Genomic DNA, 18,611 nt, shown 5'->3' on the forward strand with positions numbered 1-18,611 from the left:
CCATATAAGTATTAATCCAATCTCTCAGCAAGACACTGTGGTTTTGACTAGTCCCCAGTAACTTCAGAAATAAGAGTCTTTGGCACAAAATCACTTCTGCCAGCTCCTTTTGACAGATCACAATACAGCAAGTAAATTCCCCATGGTCAGTAGTACTGCCATCTCAGATATGTGCAATTCCACTTTAGTCTTTGAGTTCCCTGACGAAACTGGACTTTGTGGTTGCAGAGCTTAGGAAAAGTTTTTTCACACCTATTTGTTGTGTCTGGGGCTTAATTTTCAGTTGTTTGTTTTTTTTTTCCTACTGGAAGGTGGGATAGAGCAGAGGGGAATGAGAAAATGAATCCAATTTGGCAAGCTTATTTTCTTTCTATCCTGCAGCCAAAGCAGGAAGAAAATGTCTTAGAGTTGGCTGCTATCCTTTCTGGATGTGTCTAACTGTTTAAAGCAAAAAGTGATGACTTTGGCCACCCAGAGCTGGATGCCAAATTTAAGATGGTCTTGCTGCATGTCAAAACCAGGCAGGCTTTGGTGAGGCTTTCAAAGGGGTAGAGGCACAAGAGGGAAAGAAGCAAGGATGAATAAAGCAAGGGTTTTCTGTTAGCTGGAAATAATGTTATGAATGACACAGCAATGTTTAGGGAAAAAAAAAATGTATCATGTGGGGCGATTTGAGGATTTAGTGAGATTACCCTTAATCTTTGTCAGTCAATAAAAGAAGAAAATGAGAATAGATCCTTTCTTAGAAAGACAATGACATGTAGTATGTTTGCTGGAGCTGGAAAATTGGCACAATGCGTTTCGTGTCATAATAACATTTAAATCCTCATAAGTTTAGGCACAAAAGTTTATCTGCTTTGCACTAGCTCATTTGTAGCTAAATGCATTCTTCCATAAGGCTCTGAAATGCCTGCTCAGAAGGCTCATACGCTCATCTGACGACAAATACGCATTATGACTGAGATGCTCTTGTGTTCTTCAAGTTATCATTGAAAAAGACAACTTTAAATGGATGCAGGCTTTACCTGTCTTGATAATTTAATGAGCTGCTGGCTTATGCTTTTGTTGCTTGATTTTCTTATTTTCTTACCTGTGTTTTGAGTCAAAAACCTTATCCCAAGTGTATCAAGATGCAGTTCTCGGCACTAGCTCTAAAAAGAGTGCAAGATGTTGAATGTGGTCTAATGTAAAGGATGCTGAAGTCTGGAGAGATCTGGATTAAATTTCTTGTTCTGTCAGTCCATAGAGGTCTCTAGAAGAAAAATCCTACACTAGAGCTAGACAGTAATAACTGCTGCCTCAGATCCCCACATCAAAATCGTATAAAATTACTTCTGTGTCTTAAAACACTTAATTAGGTTAGAAGATGATAAAATAGCTTGTGGATGCGTGGGATCTCTAGGATTGTTTTCTCCAGTGATAATTCTAAATAGAAAGTAACAAAAGTTTGGTGTTATGGTGAGAGGTAATCAGAAGAACTATATTGACGTGAACGTTGAACATTCATGTCTGTGAAGATCATTTGGGTGTAGGCTAAGGCATTACTGTGCATAGAACATAGCGATGTGCCGCAAAATAAATGCTACTCCTAACAGATGAAGAATAGTGAGTTGTGTACATGGATTTAGTGTGTGAGGCTCAACGAACGAGTAGCGCGTGTTTTTTGTAGGAAGTGGAAGACTTGTGCCGAGCAAAGTTTGATTTGTGGAGTAAAACTGCCTCCATTGAGCAAACCCTAAGCACACAGGGTTCTACTTGTGAGAGGCCCATTGCAGTAGTGAGCTGCTATTGGCATTTAGCAATCTCTTAGGTGATGAATTTTAGCAGACGCCTTAACACCATGTGTTAAGGTAGATGCTCTTGCAGATGGTCTTGCAGTTGGATTTTCCCTATTTTCTGGTACTTCAGGAACTATCCTGTTCTGGAAAACGTCAACTATTTTTCACAGTCACAAAAGAGTTTGTTAATGGATATTTCATAATCATTCTCTAAACAGAATACTTACCCTGTCTGGAGATGGGCTCTTATGAGCAGCTCTTGGCACCAGAGTTGGGTGGGATTGTCAGTTTTCACCTTTTTGAGTGTTCACAAAAGTTTGCAAAGTTAGAGGGTGACATTTCTTGCTTTCCTGCCAGCGAAGGAGGCTATTTGTGGTTAAAGATATAAATTTAGTGCGAGCAAAATCTGATGGTATTAGTGATTTGCCACACATGGAAATACATTGAATTGCAGTGTTCTTACTTTCACCTGACCAGAAAATCCATCTGTCTCCAGTCCCATAAAAATAATTCAAAAGAAAATGGAAAATGCTATAGAGAACAACAATTCTTCCAGGAAAATGTCAGCAAATCTTTTGCCCTCCTTGCTGCTATAGTATAAATACTGATCAATTCAGGGCTCGTATGTATGAATATGGGGGAACATAGGGGGGGAAAAATTTGAAAGAATTAAAGTTTATGCATTTCCTTTTTTGCTACAACCTGATGAATGTGAGTGGGCTGTGCAAGTAGAAGGAAAACTTCTCTGAGCTCTTTAGCTGCAGTTCTGCCCATAGAAGTTTCCATGGCTCCACCAAGTTCAGCTGAAATATTTGAGCTGACATCAGCTCAGGATTTGGCGTCAACTTTGTGAAAACGTGAGTGCACTCACAATAACCTACTTGGACCACAACCCACTTGTCAGTAGCCATCCATTCAGTGTCTGACCAGCTCTGCTTCTCATTGGACTTGCCTGCAGTGCTGCAGAACTCAGGGGTGTGTTGAGAGATTATTTTCGATCCTGGAAATGCACTGATACATCTGAACTGCTCTGTACATGGGAGGAGATGCTGGAGGTGTGCAAGGGAAGAGCTGACTGCTGCTGCATGTGGACAGCTTGCATCTGCCTGGCCTGAGAGGAGCGGTGCAGAGTGCAGTAGTACAAAACATGCTGACTCCTCGGCTTTACAGCTGATTCCTGCTGCTGCTGCTGGGTTTTTCTCCCTTGCGATGGCAGCTGCACACCACTCTGTTGTCACAGATGCTTTCTGACAATTAAGCAAGTTGTTGCTGCTCACAGCAAGCCCTTCCCTCCCCGGTTTTATTTGGCAGCCTGTACCTTAAAAATGGTTAATTACTTGGCTTTCCTCGATCCCTCTGAGTTGCTTTTTTCAAGTTTTTCAAATTTACATTGCCACGACTGGGCAGCGGTAAATCACAGCCCAGCTGCAGCTACTGATCTCCCATAACCCTTTTTTCTCTTAGTTGTAATTTCAACTATAAGCTCAACAATAAGCCCATCTCTTAATCTCAGCATGAACAAATGGAAAATGGTCAAATGACGCACAATTTTAAGCTTCTTGCTGTATAAATTAGACAGAGTGCGTCAGTTCACTGGAATACTCTGACCTTTTCTCCTTAAAAATATTGGTGGGGGGGGAAGATCTGGGTTGATCTCTGGGTTAAAAGTCTTCTATATTTACAGTGTAGAACTGCCGAAGCATAAGGTACCAATATGTACAGAAGCTGGTGCTTAAAATACATAGGGAAGTGGAAGCCAGGGCATATAGAGGAGAGTGCCAATAAAAGCCGGACTGTTACTAGCTTTCAGCAGCTAAATTTACTATCCTATTTGTATAGGATAGTATTTCCCATCCTAAGTATAGGGAATAGGGATATGCCAGCTACCTGTGGGATTTAAAACTGGATTCTGAATCACTTTAATCAGAGCATTGTCCTCCTTCATTTCAACTGCGAGCCAAATTTGGCCCTGCTTCCCCCAGTGCAAGAGGCTATTGCAGCCAAGCAAAGGCAGAGCTTGGCTGTGTGCGCTGGGAAGGGAACCAGGAGCAGCACTGGCCCTGGGATAATTTGAATATTAATCTTGCTCAATGCACCCCATGACTGTGAGTGTTGAGCCAAGTTAGGTTACAAACTGATCTATTGCAAAAACCTGGTTTTGCCAGCACTACGGGAATGGATTTTCCATCGTCAGTGCTTACCTTGTTATTGTAGTTCTGTTATATCAGTTGGGCTTGGTTTTCAATTGCCTGCAGTAATGGTGATGGAGTCATACAGAACACTTATCTTGATTTATAAACTCAGCAGGTGAATGATTTTTGTATAGGGATGTAGTTCTACATACATAATAGACAACATTTGGAGAAAAGATTTTTATTGTATGTCACCTGATGCTCAATGTAAAAGAATTCCTGCTATAAAAGAGGCTTTTTTTCAGAGTTTCCAGACAAAGAATTCACATTTTGTACTCATTACTTGCTTTAGAGAGAGCCTTTCTTGCAATGCAAGTGCAGCTGATGCTTGTTTGGTGTTCTCAGCAGTTTGTGCCCCTGCATGCTGGGCTCAGGGCTGGCTGCTGATTTGTCCCTTGCTCTCCTTCACTTCAGTGTGGAATTAGTTGCTCCAATTATCAGCATCTGTTAATAATGATTCCTAAAAGTGGAGAGAAGGGCAAGAGAGCAAAAAACCTAACAGGGTCCAATGTCAGGGACAATGCTGAATTTTATCCCTAGGGGCTCTGCATAATGTGAGGTGTGTGAGCTTGAAATCGTCAGGAAATAAATTTTTTAAAGCATTTCATTGCTCTTAAGTTCTCAGTATTTCTGAGGTAAGGAAGGAATCTCTCAGTGAGATCTGGGAGGGCAGTACCCATGTGTGCTTGGGGAGCCCTGCTGCCTAAGCCTTGATCTGAATGGGTTCAGATGTGGGCCTCCATGCCATCCCCTAAACATAACCATCCACATGATGTATCTGTATTTACTGACATCACGTTTTCATTTGTTCCTTGTATATCTCTCTTCGCTTACGTTGTTGTAAGCAAAGTAGCAGAGCCATAGGACCTCACTGTTTGATGCACACACTTCACAAGCTCATTCTGAGCCTGAAACCTGCTGCTTAATGCATTATCGAAAGCTGTTCTTTATTTTTAAACTTTCCAGGGAGTTAAAAATAGACCTGATCCTTTTCGTTCTGGTATAAATCAAGAGTAGATCAGAATTATACATTGAACACTGTATAATCCATCGGTTAGGGATTGCATCTGGTGAATGCATCAGTTAACTGAACAAAGTCTATTAGTTTCTCCAAAAAAATAAAAATTCCAACCTGATTCTTGGCCACTTCTTCACTGGATTAAGAAGGTGCTCCTGCTCAGCTTAAGTGCATCTGAGTATCACTGGATTTTGAGCTATGTGTTTTCATTTTCATCCAGTAGAATGAGTAGAAACTTGAGTGGAAATGCCCTGACTTTGTTTGCTGTGGGCCTACTTTTATATTCTTTTGTGAGAATGGAACATAACACTTATAAAAATCTGTTGCTTTGAACTGGATAGCTTTTAGGAACTCAAACCCTTGTATGCGAAGAGCAGTCTGTCTTAACACTTGGCATGTGACTACAAAATATGTAATAACCAAGGCAAGAATGGGACTGGAACAACTTTTATAACCCTGAGCAACGTTGTTGCTCCCCAGAAGGGATCTGGTCCAATGTGAGGGTGCCTGTGAGCATCCTGGGTGCCCAATTCTTTTAGTTTCTGTGAAAATGTACTGTGCTGCTTGCTATTCATGTCTTAAATAGCATTAAGGTGTACAAATGCAAGACGAAGCCCAATCGGTGCCTAATTTATTGCAATGAATTCTCAGAGCCATAGAGGCTTCTATGCAATGGTGTTAATAATTGTTACAGGTAGGGTTCTCAAATGTGCTTGGGGCCAGCTCAGCCCTATTTGTGCCAAGGACATGGATGAATGCTCTAGAAAACTACACTGAAATGCCTAAATATTAGAGGTAACCAGGGACTATTCTTCTATGTGTGCTCTTGTCTCTTGACCTCCTTTATTGGAATTCTGGGACCAGAGAAAAATCTTGTGGGGTAAAATTTCATTCAAAAGAGAATTCTTCATATCTTGACTTGTTTTCATTTTCTTCCAAAGGAGTTTCTTAAGAAACTGGGGTGGGTAAAAAGTCAACTAATTCCACCAAACCTGTCAGTAAGTGATAATTTGGGATGAAATATTGTAGCGATTATTCTTCCCTTACTCAAAAAAACCCCCTATGTCATAGTATTTTTGTATACAATTGTTTTCTTGTATTGTGAGTATTAATGGGAGATGACCTCCTAGTTTACACCTGTTTTGGAAACCATCTTATGTGCTCTTCTGTAGTTTTCTGCACCTTAAACATGTCCGCTCTAAGAGCTCTCCTTGAAAGATGTTTTTTGATGTAGACATGCAAATAAATTCTTCTAAGGCAAGCTGCAGAGGGAATTTCTAATGAATGTTGCATTTCCAGACAAATTATCCCTGTGCCATACACTACTGAAGAGAGGGCTGAGTAAGCCATCTACCAAGAGATTCATCTTGAATGGAGAGGGGCAGAGAAACTTCATTTGTACTCTCGGTGTATTTCATGCAGGACCACTGCTTGCTAACTGGGAGAGCCACTGGGGCTGACTCTAACATGCATCTCTCAGCCTCGCATCCCACACTCTGCAAAATGTGGTCCCCATGTGTGGGGTGAAGAATGCTCTATGTGTGGTCAGAATTGGTCTGCTCTTTGGGCTTCAGCTTTTTCCACCTGTAAAACAGAACGCTTAGCAGAGAATGGAAAGGTTTAGAGGAAGGGGGTCTTGTTTTTGTTTCTAGAAACTTTCCTGCAAGGTGTTCCATATCCTATTGCTTATGAACCCTCTGATCTATATTTACAAATGGCCTTAAAATGGCAGGTAAGCAAAAATAGGGTTGGATGAAAGGAATACTGCCAGCCACCTGGCTCACCAGCTTAGTGTCACGTTCATGGCTCTCGACCTCGCTAGAGCCTCCACAAGGGTGTTAGAGCTTGGGGGGATTAGAAGGAATGAAAAGCACTAGTTCAGCTTTTCCCGCAGAGAGTAGGTTACATCCACTGCTGCCATCAGTTGCAATATGATTTTCTGTTTTCTAATAAAGACAGGAGTTGGCTGGGAAGTGGACATGCTAGCTGTGCGAAGACAGCGGTGGCTGGCTACCTCTCAGGCCTTGCGCTGTATTTTTGGAAAGAAATTCTGGAACGGGCGATGGAAAAACAACAAGCTGAGAACAGTGGCCACCATTTAACAGTAATCTGCAGATGTGTTTGTTCTCAAATCTCCTCTCAAATGCGCAGATGGCAAAGTGCAAAAAGAAGAGTTGTGAGTTGGGGATTTTGTTAGCATGGGGATGTTTGTTAAAACTGCATCGCGTCAGAGCTGGCTGTGTTGCAACACAAGGTAGGCAGTTACTTAATGATACCAGTTCTTCACCAGTGCCTTGGGAATCTAAGCATGGTGAAGGGTCAGAATTTGTGCTCCCACTCGGTAGCAGGAGAAAATGAGGTCTGGAGTTTGCCCCAGTGACAAACTGTAAGGTAATGGCCCTGTGCTGTCCAAGGTGAGGTTCAGGTTGGGTATTAGGAACAATTTATTCTCCAAAGGAGCAGTCAGGCACTGGCACAGGCTGCCCGGGGAGGTGGGGGTGTCACTGTCCCTGCAGGCGTTCCAGAACCATGGGGATGTGACACTGAGGGGGACACGGTCAGTGGGGCATCACAGGGGTGGGGTTGGACTTGAGGATCTTAGAGGTCTTTTCTGGCATTAATAGTTCTATGAAAACCCACCCCTCAACTCTGCACACAGCAGCAGCTCCCAGCTCGTGCTCTTGGGGTGATGGAATTCTGCTCTCCTGCTGTGTGGAGACCTTGTGCCAGGCCACGCTGCAGCTTTGTTCTGTATATTCAGGAGAGGGCAAGAAGGAGAAGCAGAAATGGATTTGTAAATAGGCTGGATTATCAGGGGCTCCTATTGCAACAGAAGATCTGAGTTGGAGAGTTAGTAAGAAGAATGTTTCTGGCCAATGCTCTATTTATGCAAAGTGTTAAAATACTTCAGTTCTCACTAACTTGAGCTTCTGCCCATGTGATTTCTGGTCCATAGCAATTCTTTCTACTGTGTATCTGTAACAAAGCCAGTGTCACTGGATGACACCGCTTTCATTTCTGGAGATACCATCCTATGCAATGAGCTGCAGATTAACACACTGCAAAGTATTTGATTTGGATTGTTTTAAGATTGTCTTGACTTACATGAATATCCCACTTTAAAATAGCTGTATAACCTATACCAACCTCCAACAAATCTAAGTAATCTCAGCTAGTGAATATTAAGGTCTGTGCTGAGATGTACACAGGCTTTAACTGCTTGCATTGCTCTGGTTCACACAGCAGAATTCAGCTACTTGGGGGAGACAAAATCAAATGCAGCGCTCCAAGTAAAGGGAAACCACTGGTTTATTTAGATGCAAAAGGATGACTCGTGTTCTGATGTTGCCTGCTAAATAAGCAGCTGATGATGTTAAGAACAGATTAGAGCAGGGTTAATAAGTAGCACCAGTTGGAAAATGCATTTTCATTGATATTCTTTCTCTATGAACTGCAAGTACCCATTTGAAGCCCCAGTTCTTTGCTGCATTAAAAATTCCTGGTGAAGAGGGAGATGTTTTTAAGTCTCTTCTAGACCCAACTTTGAGTTGAACTGGGAATTTTGATGGAAATATGCTCAGCTATGCCTGAATTAATAGAAGGTAGAGCTGCTCCAAGTTTATACACAGGCATGTCATAATCTCTCTGAGCAATTATTAGATGTAAATGTAAATTGTGTTAAAGTGGATGTCTCCACTCAGAAGTATGTCTGCAAAGGTCATACAAAAACAAATGGTCTTAAGCATGATTTCCCCTTCTGTAGCAAGGGTGAGCTGTACTGGTTGCTTTTCTAATAGCTTTGCTTTTCTACAAATAGATGCTGAGAAGAAAGTGTGATATGAGAGCACTTACTGTCAGGAACCAAAGGCAGAAAAAAAGTGTATTTGAGTTTACAGGGCTTTCTTTTGCACAAACAAGAAGTTGTTTGACTAGATAGACAATTACCAAATAGGCTGCATATGGAAATACAGGTGTGCATAAGCGTGCTTCAAAACTTACTGTGGTGTAAATGATTAGGTCTGTAAGATTAAGTGGAAGCATAACAGAAATAGCTGCTTAAAACTAAGATTTCCAGTCTTGAGATCTAGGATTTTAGATGTACAGATTATTTTTATGGAAGCCATCCCTTGTTTCCAATACAGTCTGTGTCACTGGCAGGGGAATTATATCTTGGAGAGGTAGGATAGATGGTAATCTGCTAATCTCCACTAACAGGTGCTTTCCAGGCAGATGTATGCCCATCCCTTTAAGATGCTCTGGAACTGCTTCTGGGACTCCTCCTGAATCTATTCTTCAAACCCAAGGCCAAAGATGTTGTATCTGTCTGCCTACCATTAGGTTCCTAAATCTTTTTCATGTGCAGAATTAGAACATGAAAGCAAGATTGTAAAGCTCAACTCACTCTCTATTAGGAGAACTATTTGCAGAATGCTGCAGCCCAAAGTGTGGCCAAATTTAAAAGATGGGTCTATGGGTGCCACCTCCAAACTCTTCTCTCTGAATTTCTTTTTCCGAGTCCTGTGAACTGGTTACTTCTCCTATTAAGCCACGCATGCTGGTTTTAGGGCTGCATCATAAAAATCACTTCTGTGGCAGGAAGGGAAACTTGAATCTTCTGACTCCTACAAAACTTACTTAGTTGAATAATACTGTCTGTCTTAGTTTAATGTCAATTAATTCATACACAAACTATATAATTCCCAATGCCCCACCAACAGCCTGAAAAGAGATTTCTTCACACCGCAGAGGAGGAAAACTGAAGCCTTTTACCTTGGAAAGCATGGCATTTTCCAGATCACAGAAGAAGAGTGAACATCAGATGAAATAGCGACGTTCTGTGCACTTCATTGGGTCTGGAAGGTCGCCAGTGTCTCACACCAGCAGAGAGATCATGACATCTTTTAGAGAGTAAGAAACCAATTGAGAGAGGTTAAATGGATTATTTAGAACTGTACATCGAGCCCATAGGGAAGTCAGGGCATCCCCGATAAAGCTGCTGAAAGGATCCAGTCCACAGGTGAAAAGAGGACCCTCTTCTTTGTAGGGACTTGGGGTGAGGAAATTGGAAACTAAATGCTGATGGAAAAAAAAAACAACTGCCAGGTTGAAGATAAGTGAATAAAAATACACTGCCAGCAAGCAAGGACAGCTGTGGTGCTACACCCAGTGGCAACCGTGGAAAAACAAGGCTGTAAAATAAATATACACATGGGGAAAGGTTAGGCAGGTCCTACATTCCACACTACTGTTACTGTAACCCAAAGAATACAACACCTTGTTTTTGGTTGTGAGCCCGTTGCTGCTAGCTAATGGAAAAGATGGGTGACAGCTTGTGTCATTCCAAACTCACTGTGTTGGTCTGTCTCCATCTGCAAATCTGTGACCCTCAGCCATAGGGAGAGGGGAACTATGATACTAGATTCCTGCTCCCATGATCATGTTGTCATTCTATCAAACATACGTATAAATAAATTGGTTTAGCCTAGAGCCTTAGTTAATGTAAGGACCACAGTGTTCATTCTCCTCTTAACAGAAGTGCGTGGCATGAGACAAAGTTGATTTGTCCCTGAAATAAAAATAGGAAAACTGTATCATTTCCCAATTACATCTATCACAGCTGAATATTAAGGCTTTTGTGCTGTTCTGAGGGGGAGCAGTGTGAGAAGTTCTATATATGGATGCAGACTGAGGTCAGCAAGCCTCATGCAGTGACCAGCACAAAGGTAGCAGTGATGGCATTGCCAGGTAATAGTTATTTGGAGACTTTGGCTTCATGTCATGGGGAAGTCTAAGCATAAGATAAGAAATGGACAGCTGCAGGAGGCTTCCATCTCCACAGATATATGCAGAACAGCTTTGGCCACGCAGCCTTGCTTTGCTTCTGACAACTGACAAAGCATTTAGGTCCTTTTGCCAAAGGTTTGCAGGTCTAAATGTCATGCCATGTCTCTAAAATCAATCCAAACTATTCTGGGAAGTTTAAAAAAAAAAAAAAATCAAATTACCAGAAATGATAGATACACACGTTAAGGTGAAAAACACAAGCTAGCCTAACTCCTGTATAGTAGGATTTCTTCCCAGCAACAGGCTGGACAAGGGTCAGTGCTCAAGTCTCCTCCAGCCACTCAGGTTATTCGCAGTGCACTGTTGGTGGTACTATTTAAGAATTTCCAGTATACCAAATGGTAACTTTAGTCCGCATTGTCAGGAAAAAAAAAATCACCTACAAACTATTTTAGACTTAAGCACATCAACAGTTACTAATACAGTGCTTTACGAGGCTCAGTCAGTTATGGAGCTAAGCTCTCTGTTGGTAAATTAAAACCAAACAATGTTTAATCTGCGGCCGTGCACACGGTGTATGAAAAAGTTACTTAACTTTCCATAGGGAGAGGGAGGTGTTTTGTGCTGTAATCATCAGGTGGCAGTTGTGCTTGTGGAAATGTACTTGCCAGTTTGACAAACGCATTTAATAAGATATATTGTTCAATGCCTGACAGATGTTTGTCCCGTTACAATTTGATTAGTACAGTGTTTGCTTTTGTATGCATGAAATAATGAAAAGCAGGCTAACAAGTGATGGCTGTATAAAAGACAATGCATGAAATCAAACAAGTGAAAATACCTACACTTACGAGGATCACACAGGTGAATGACTGAGTAAATAAATATGAAAAACACCACAGTGTCAGAATAAAGAAGTCAAACAGTAGAAAAGGATGAATCGTTTCTACAGCAACTAAGGAGACTGTCAGCTTAGTTCAGTTATTGCACTGCTCTTATTGTTGGCCTTAACTGAAAATGGACAATTCCAATTAACTTCTATGGCTTTTCAGATGCTTGTAATGACATACCAAGAGCAATGACATACCAGTAGCCAGTGTGTCTGACACTGGTACTGAATCATATGGCTTGCTGCAAAGTTTGCAGATGTCACAGGCAAGACCTAATTAAGAGGTTGTAATCAAGCCGTATCTGAACCCTGACCCAACATTCACTGAAGTCTACAATAATCCTTCCATCAACCTCGAGCAGTGATTGCTCATCCTCTTTAAAGCAGCTACACGCTGCCCCGAAACCACCCCTTCACTGTGCTCCTGCAGGGCAGACTCGATTCTCATGGCTTTTTAGAATTTCCAGTATTAAAGAGCTATCAGATGGTTAAAATTACTTAGGATTGCTCTGTCCTATACACAACATCTTGTAAGCTTAAAAGCAAATTGTTGGCATTTCTTTCCTAGCAATCACTGGCAAGTGACTGGGACGAGCTCTGTCCCTGCCAGACTGAGTCTTGCAGAGCCTTACTGTTTTGGCAAAGAGTACAAACGATTTCCATTGTGCTGCTCGAGCAAAAAATATATGAAGCTGTTGAATCTTGCACTTTTATGCGCTTTTATTTGGCAAAGGAAAATGTAATCATTAAACAAATCTGTTTATCTAACAGGTCAACTTTGATGTATCTTAGCAAGTAGAAGTCGTTACTCCATGCCTATTTCTTACAGAGTGTGAACTAGTTCTCTAAGAACAAAGAACAAAAAGCTCATGTTGCCAATGAGATTTTCATAGCCTTTCAGTATCTTCCAATAGCTTTGAAAGGAATTTTTATTCTCTATAATGTACCTCTTCCTAATTTACCTTTGGAATCAACCTCTGTTTTATTAAAGCAAAAGGCCTTCTCATTCCGTTATGGTTAGTGTTGGGGCAAGCCAATGTGATTTATGGAAGGCAGATATAAGCTCATCCTACTTCTGGCTTCAGCCAAAAGCCACGTAGGCCCACAGTTATCTGAGCATGGGTTGAGCATCCTGTGCACAGCAGCTGCTTGCTGAATGCTTTGATGGTCTGGCTGCCTTGGAAGGTGACCAGGCTCATCTCGCACCTCTGTAACAAAGCAAAACCTGATTTATTCCCAGCGTGTTCCAGAATCACCGCTACCATGTCAGATTCCCATTTGCAAATTGTCTTGCGAGGTGTGAGGCTGTTTTGGGTGAGGGCATAGGGAATTAGGTTATCTGTGTCCAGGTGTAAGTGACTTTGACAGCACTCAGGCTCTATTCCTTCTCAGCGTTGTGGGTGCAGTTATCCCACAAATCTTTCTTTTGCAGCTCTTCCCTTTTAATGAGTTACAAATCCTACTAATCCACTTTCTCTCATTTTATTACAAGCTGGAAGTATCCAAATGTTTCCCCATCCATATTCTGACTGTACAATGCATTGCATTTCCAGTCCAGTAAAACTTAGCATTTATGACATTCCAAAAGCTGTTGCCCATTAGCAGTTTCTCCAGCTCCAGGGTGTTTTGCAACACAGCAGCCTAACTAATGATTAAGGGGAAAACAACATAATCATGTGCTGACACCAAGTTATTTTATAAGCCACTTTTATCTGATGCCCTTTTTCTCCCTGCCATGGAGTCTGAATCTGCTCCATCTGCTTTCCTTCATTGAAGGTTGCTGTGGTCCAGCCCAGAGGTGCTCCTGCAGCTGCACTGGGAGGTGGTGGGTCTTCCCTGCCCCAGGGTGCATTCCCTTTATCCACCAGAAGTAAAGGGAATTCAGCTCTTATCAGCAGTCAGGACTCCATGAGAATTATCCTTGCGTGCACATTTATTAGCAGATTTAATTTAACATGTGGAGAACAAGTGAAAACTACAGCTAGCTTTGTGGTGTGGGGAGGCAGTGATACTGCCGGACAACTTAGCTACTGAGCTTGGGGTGGGTACGCCTAAAAATGGTTTTCCTGCCTGCACTGAGCACTTAAGGATGCTCACACAGTTGTGTTTTTAGAGGTGTTAGTGTGATTTAGGTGCTTCTTTGGAATGCGGAGGTGTATTTGCAGTGATTTAGCTCCTTTGTATAACTTTTCTAGAGAGGTGGAGTCTCCCACGGTCACACAATTCATGGGTGATGAGTATGAAACCTCTGGGGTTACATATGGAGTAGAAGGGAGCCCACAGAACCATTTCCCTCAGGTGAGGTTTGCTACCAGCTGCCTTGCTGTGGGAGGATGGCTGAGCTTCCTGGGATTAGAGCTCTGCTGAGCTGAACAACTCAGCACGAGCTGACTGACCCCTCTCCACGCAGCCTGGGGAACTGCAGGTGCCCCACGGCTGCAACATGAAGCTCTGAACTGGACCAAGTGCCCTGAAAGGCATTCAAAGTGTAATGTTTTCTGAATAAACAGCATGTCAGGTTGCAACAAAACACCAAGCTAGTTAAAAGTTGGCTTTGTTTGAGCTAGTTCTTACAGAAACACCCAACATTTCCTATTACTGAGCTGAGATTTACCTGTGTTTCCAAATCCAAGTGCTAATCTGTTGTTAAGCTAAAATTCTATCAGTTTTCCCACAATTCCCAGAGGAGAGGAAAAAAATGGTGTAAAACAGACTGAATTTTACTAATGTGCTCCACTCACACTGTGCGAAACAAATAATGCAAAGTAATTTAGCAGTGCTTCTACTTCCTGCTTGATTTCTTTAATCCTTCCAAGAACACTTAAGGAATCAAAACTGATACTCACTTCTGACAGTGTGTTAATGGAAAGTTTGAGGCAGTGGAAAATCATTTCTTTATTTATTTTTTTTTAATGTCAGTGATATTTACAATTTGCCAATTCAGTCATTTTTTGGCAAGGGCCCTCTATGCCCGTGAATCCCAAACTCAGTTGGACGCAAGGCATGAGAACGGGATAGTAAAAAGATAGGGCTTGTTTTATCTGTGAGCCAAGCCTGTTACCTTTAAACGAGATTGATCATTCTCGGGACAGATCAACTATTTCTGTGGGTAAAAGTTTTATAAAGACTATTGTCTTGTTAAACTATGGAAGAGGCAGAACTTGAACTCTCTCTTGAAAGTATCTGTCCAAAGCTGTACAGCTCTGTTTATGGTTATATGCATGAGGCCAAACCACTGTGACTTCAAAAAGAATTTTCAGAAGAAAATAGAACTCCAGTTCATTCATCCCAGAAATTAAATTTAAAAATAATTAAGTAAATTGAAAAATAAGAAATTATTTCTGCATTGTTACATGTTCATAGTTTCCAGTTAAAATTGTGGTCGTTTTTCTTGGTGGCTGACTAAAGAAAGAATGGAGAAGGGAAAAAGGTCCAAAGGGGTTTTAATTAAAGTATTAAAAGTTATGAGGGGCACAGCTGTCTGATCACTTCATTGTCCCTCAGGGAACAGTCAAAGGGTCAAGATTAATGACAAATACATCTAAAGTATGTCAAAGGAAAAATATCGTACATATTTAAGCAGCCTGTGGAATTAACTGTTGCAGGGAAGCCATGTGAGTATATGGTGTAACATGACTTTTTAAAGAGTTGGATATTTTATAGATAGTAATAGCTAGGAGGTAGTATTTATATCTTGACGTTTGACAGCTTTAAACTTAGCTATGGCTCTGGACTTAATGGTGCTAAACTCTTACAAGCTCTAAGCCCAAAGAAGTGGGTATTGTATCTACAGCAACAAAGCACAGGTAAGTGGCAGAAATCCAAATGATGTAGAAGTGTACATGCTGTGCGTCTCTTTTATAGACTGGCCTAACCACCATGAATATGTAAAGAAAAAGAAGTGCAAAATTTTACTTGAGCGAAGATGCTCAGAAGCAGTGAATACAGTGTTAGCTACTACAGGATATTGGCTCCAAATGCAATGTACTCCTAGGGTTTATTCTGTAATCTCTTTTGGCTCCTGAAGAAAATCTGTCCATCTCCCACCTGTCCTCTCTACTGGTCAGGAGTCATGAGCTGGTCCCAGGTTTGCAAATGACTAGCTTGTCTATCCTCCATTTATTAAGTGTAAGTTGGAGTAAAAGCTGACAAAAAGCAGGCCAACTGCCTTCTGTTCCCTCCTGCCTCAACCTGTCCTCCATGTGCCACTGCCTCCACTGTGACCATTTTCCTTTCCAGTAGCCCCTGCTGTGCCATGCATGTGCTGAGGACTAGAAGCGGTGGGACTGACTTAGCCTTTCCCCAGCTGTTCCTCACCTCCTGGATGCAGCAGCAAGGGTTGTTTAGACTTCCACCTCACTAAGGTACACAGTGCATTGCTGTCCTTTTAGTTAGGATGGGATGCCCAAACACCAGTCCCTTGAGGAGGGAAGTCTGTGGTCACTACATTACCTTGAGTCAACGAACTAGAAAACTTGCATAACAAAACCCTCTTGCGGCTTGTAAGTACTAACAAATTGCCTGCTCATAGGTGTTTGTCATCTTTGCTCTAAAGCTTCAACAAGCTTGGAAGGCAGAAGAGTTGTGGAAGTTCATGTGAAGACCTGACTGCCTTCTGTTAAAGTTGTGCTGATTTATTTTTCTTTTCTGTTTAATATTCGGAATGGGCAGGAAGACTTAAACATTCAAATAAAATATCCTTTCAAAATTCTAGCTAAACCTGCAGTGGGCATGTTTCAAGGGAGTTGGTTTGTTCTTCAAGTATCCTGTAAGAAACAGCGTTACGATATCAGCAATTCTATTCAAATCAGAGTTAGCTGAAAGCTTGCAAACATCAATAAATCAGTGCAAGCCACTGTTGATACACATACTGATGTCAGGTTGGAATGAAAGTTTGCTGATAGTGCATTTGAAGATTATCTTAAATATTCCTCAAACTGTTGCACGTGACCCTGGAGGTTTGATACAGCACACACCAGGCATGTATTACCTCTCTGAACCCTCAGATAAATGAAAGGTGGATAGAAAGGGAATAGTTTTGCACTTTCCATCAGACTATATCCTTCAGGGGGGGAGGTACAGGAGAAGCTGAATTAATTGCAGTGTGCCATGAACAGTTCTGGAAGGCACAGCAATGGAAAACAAAGGGCTAGTATGTCAGCTGCAGCAAATTAATAGAGATTCACTAAGCCAACAGAGTTATGCCATTTTAGCACCAGCTGTGGAAGGATCCGGCCCACTATCTTTCACTTACATGAGCTAAGAAACAGAGATTCAGTAACATGCCTCTCTGCTGAGTCAATAGAGTAAGAACCTTTCTTTCCATGTGCATTAGCTTTGTGGCTATGGCAACAGTGTATGCGTGAGGAAAGGGATCGCTTAAAATAGGCTCCTGCTCCCAGTTGGAAAGAGCTGTCAGCAAACATGTGTGGTCACCCCAGGGCAGCAGGGAGGCAAATGCTCTGCTCAGCCTCCCTTGGGTCACCTGCTCTGGATACAGGCTGTGACAATTCCACCTCCTTGGTGGCTGCTCTCATCTACTGGAGTGCTGCGCAGCCAAGGCGAAGTCAGTCTCAGTACCTCAAAGGCACAGCAAAATACCTCCAGCACCACTCGATCTTATAGGTTGTTCCTCCTCCAACTCCTTCTCTACTACATGTGGAGAGAAGGAGAAGGCTGAGGAAGTGGAAAATAGTAGCTTTGGCTCATGAGCTGTAACCTGTTTTGGTCTCCATTAATTAATTTGGCGTTGGCTGTATTGCATTGCATGCTATTATTAGTTTCTCTCTTCCCCTCTGCAACAAATTAGGGCTTTCACATCTGCCTAAAAATAAAACTTTCCTGTCTGCTGGCTAACAAGCAAAACCAGAATGCAGCATATGTGTAATAAAGATGCACAGCTGTTCTGTCTGTGAAGTCAGGAATGTGCAGGGGCGTGTTGTGTACGGATGGTGTAGGTACCCAGCAGCAAGGAAGGGTATTTCCAAGAAACTGTTGCAAGACATCGTAGAGAGATGGTTACAAAAGACGAAGCCAGAGTGAAGCATCCATGAGATTAGCAGAATTTAAACGGAAAAATATTAATTCGTTTTAGTTCTTTTTTTAAAGTCAGTCCTGTGTGGTGTCATACTTGATGAAAGAAAGCTGGGTGCAGAGGAAGGAGTGTCATTCCCTGAGGATTCTCCTTACCTCCCTGCTCCTGCAGGCATCTGTCTTGGGCACGGCCCTCCTCCATCCTAGCCTAGAAGCTAAAGAAGAAAAGCATACCTCAACGGTGCCATAGCTTTTATATTTCTAATACCAAAGCATTTCAGAGCGCTCTATGACTCTGATTTCTTACTCTCAGGAGCCTCTGTGTGAGATGGTGTTCACCCACCTGAGAACGTCACAGAGCGAAAGCAGTGGGCTTGGTGGCACGTTTTGTTGTTTCAGCAGCCATGTGCTTAGTAAGACTTCTGTCAGCTCCAAACTGTTGCTTGTGCTGCTTAACGTGCTTCGAGCAAGGAGGGCTGTGTAATACAGCCCGCGTGTTTTCATTCTTTCCGCGGCTCAAATAGGCAGGCATCCCCCAGAGAGCTGGTTTGAGCTGGTCTTGCTTCTTATCGCCTGACACATTTAGATACGCTCTTTAGGTAGCATTAGCTAATGAATTTCCTTTGACACCCATATTTACTCTCTGTGTTAGTTACATTTCTGCGATGCAGGATGCTTGCTTTGCTCGTTCTCGTTCTGGCTGTCCGCGTGATGTATTAATATTGAGGGCTGTTATGTAGACAGTAAGCATTTTCTTCAGAAACTGGTTAAATGGAAACGATCTGTTTTACATTTGCATTTGGCCTCGAAGTGACAGCATAGAGCTGTTAAGCAGCAAAACAATGGGGTTGCAAGGCATTTTCTTGAGATAAAAGAGCGGAAAGAAGTCTGTTAATCAGATTAATAGAAAATGTACT

The sequence above is a fragment of the Numida meleagris genome, chromosome 17 (genome assembly GCF_002078875.1).
Source record: "Numida meleagris isolate 19003 breed g44 Domestic line chromosome 17, NumMel1.0, whole genome shotgun sequence".
Lineage (NCBI taxonomy): Eukaryota > Metazoa > Chordata > Aves > Galliformes > Numididae > Numida > Numida meleagris.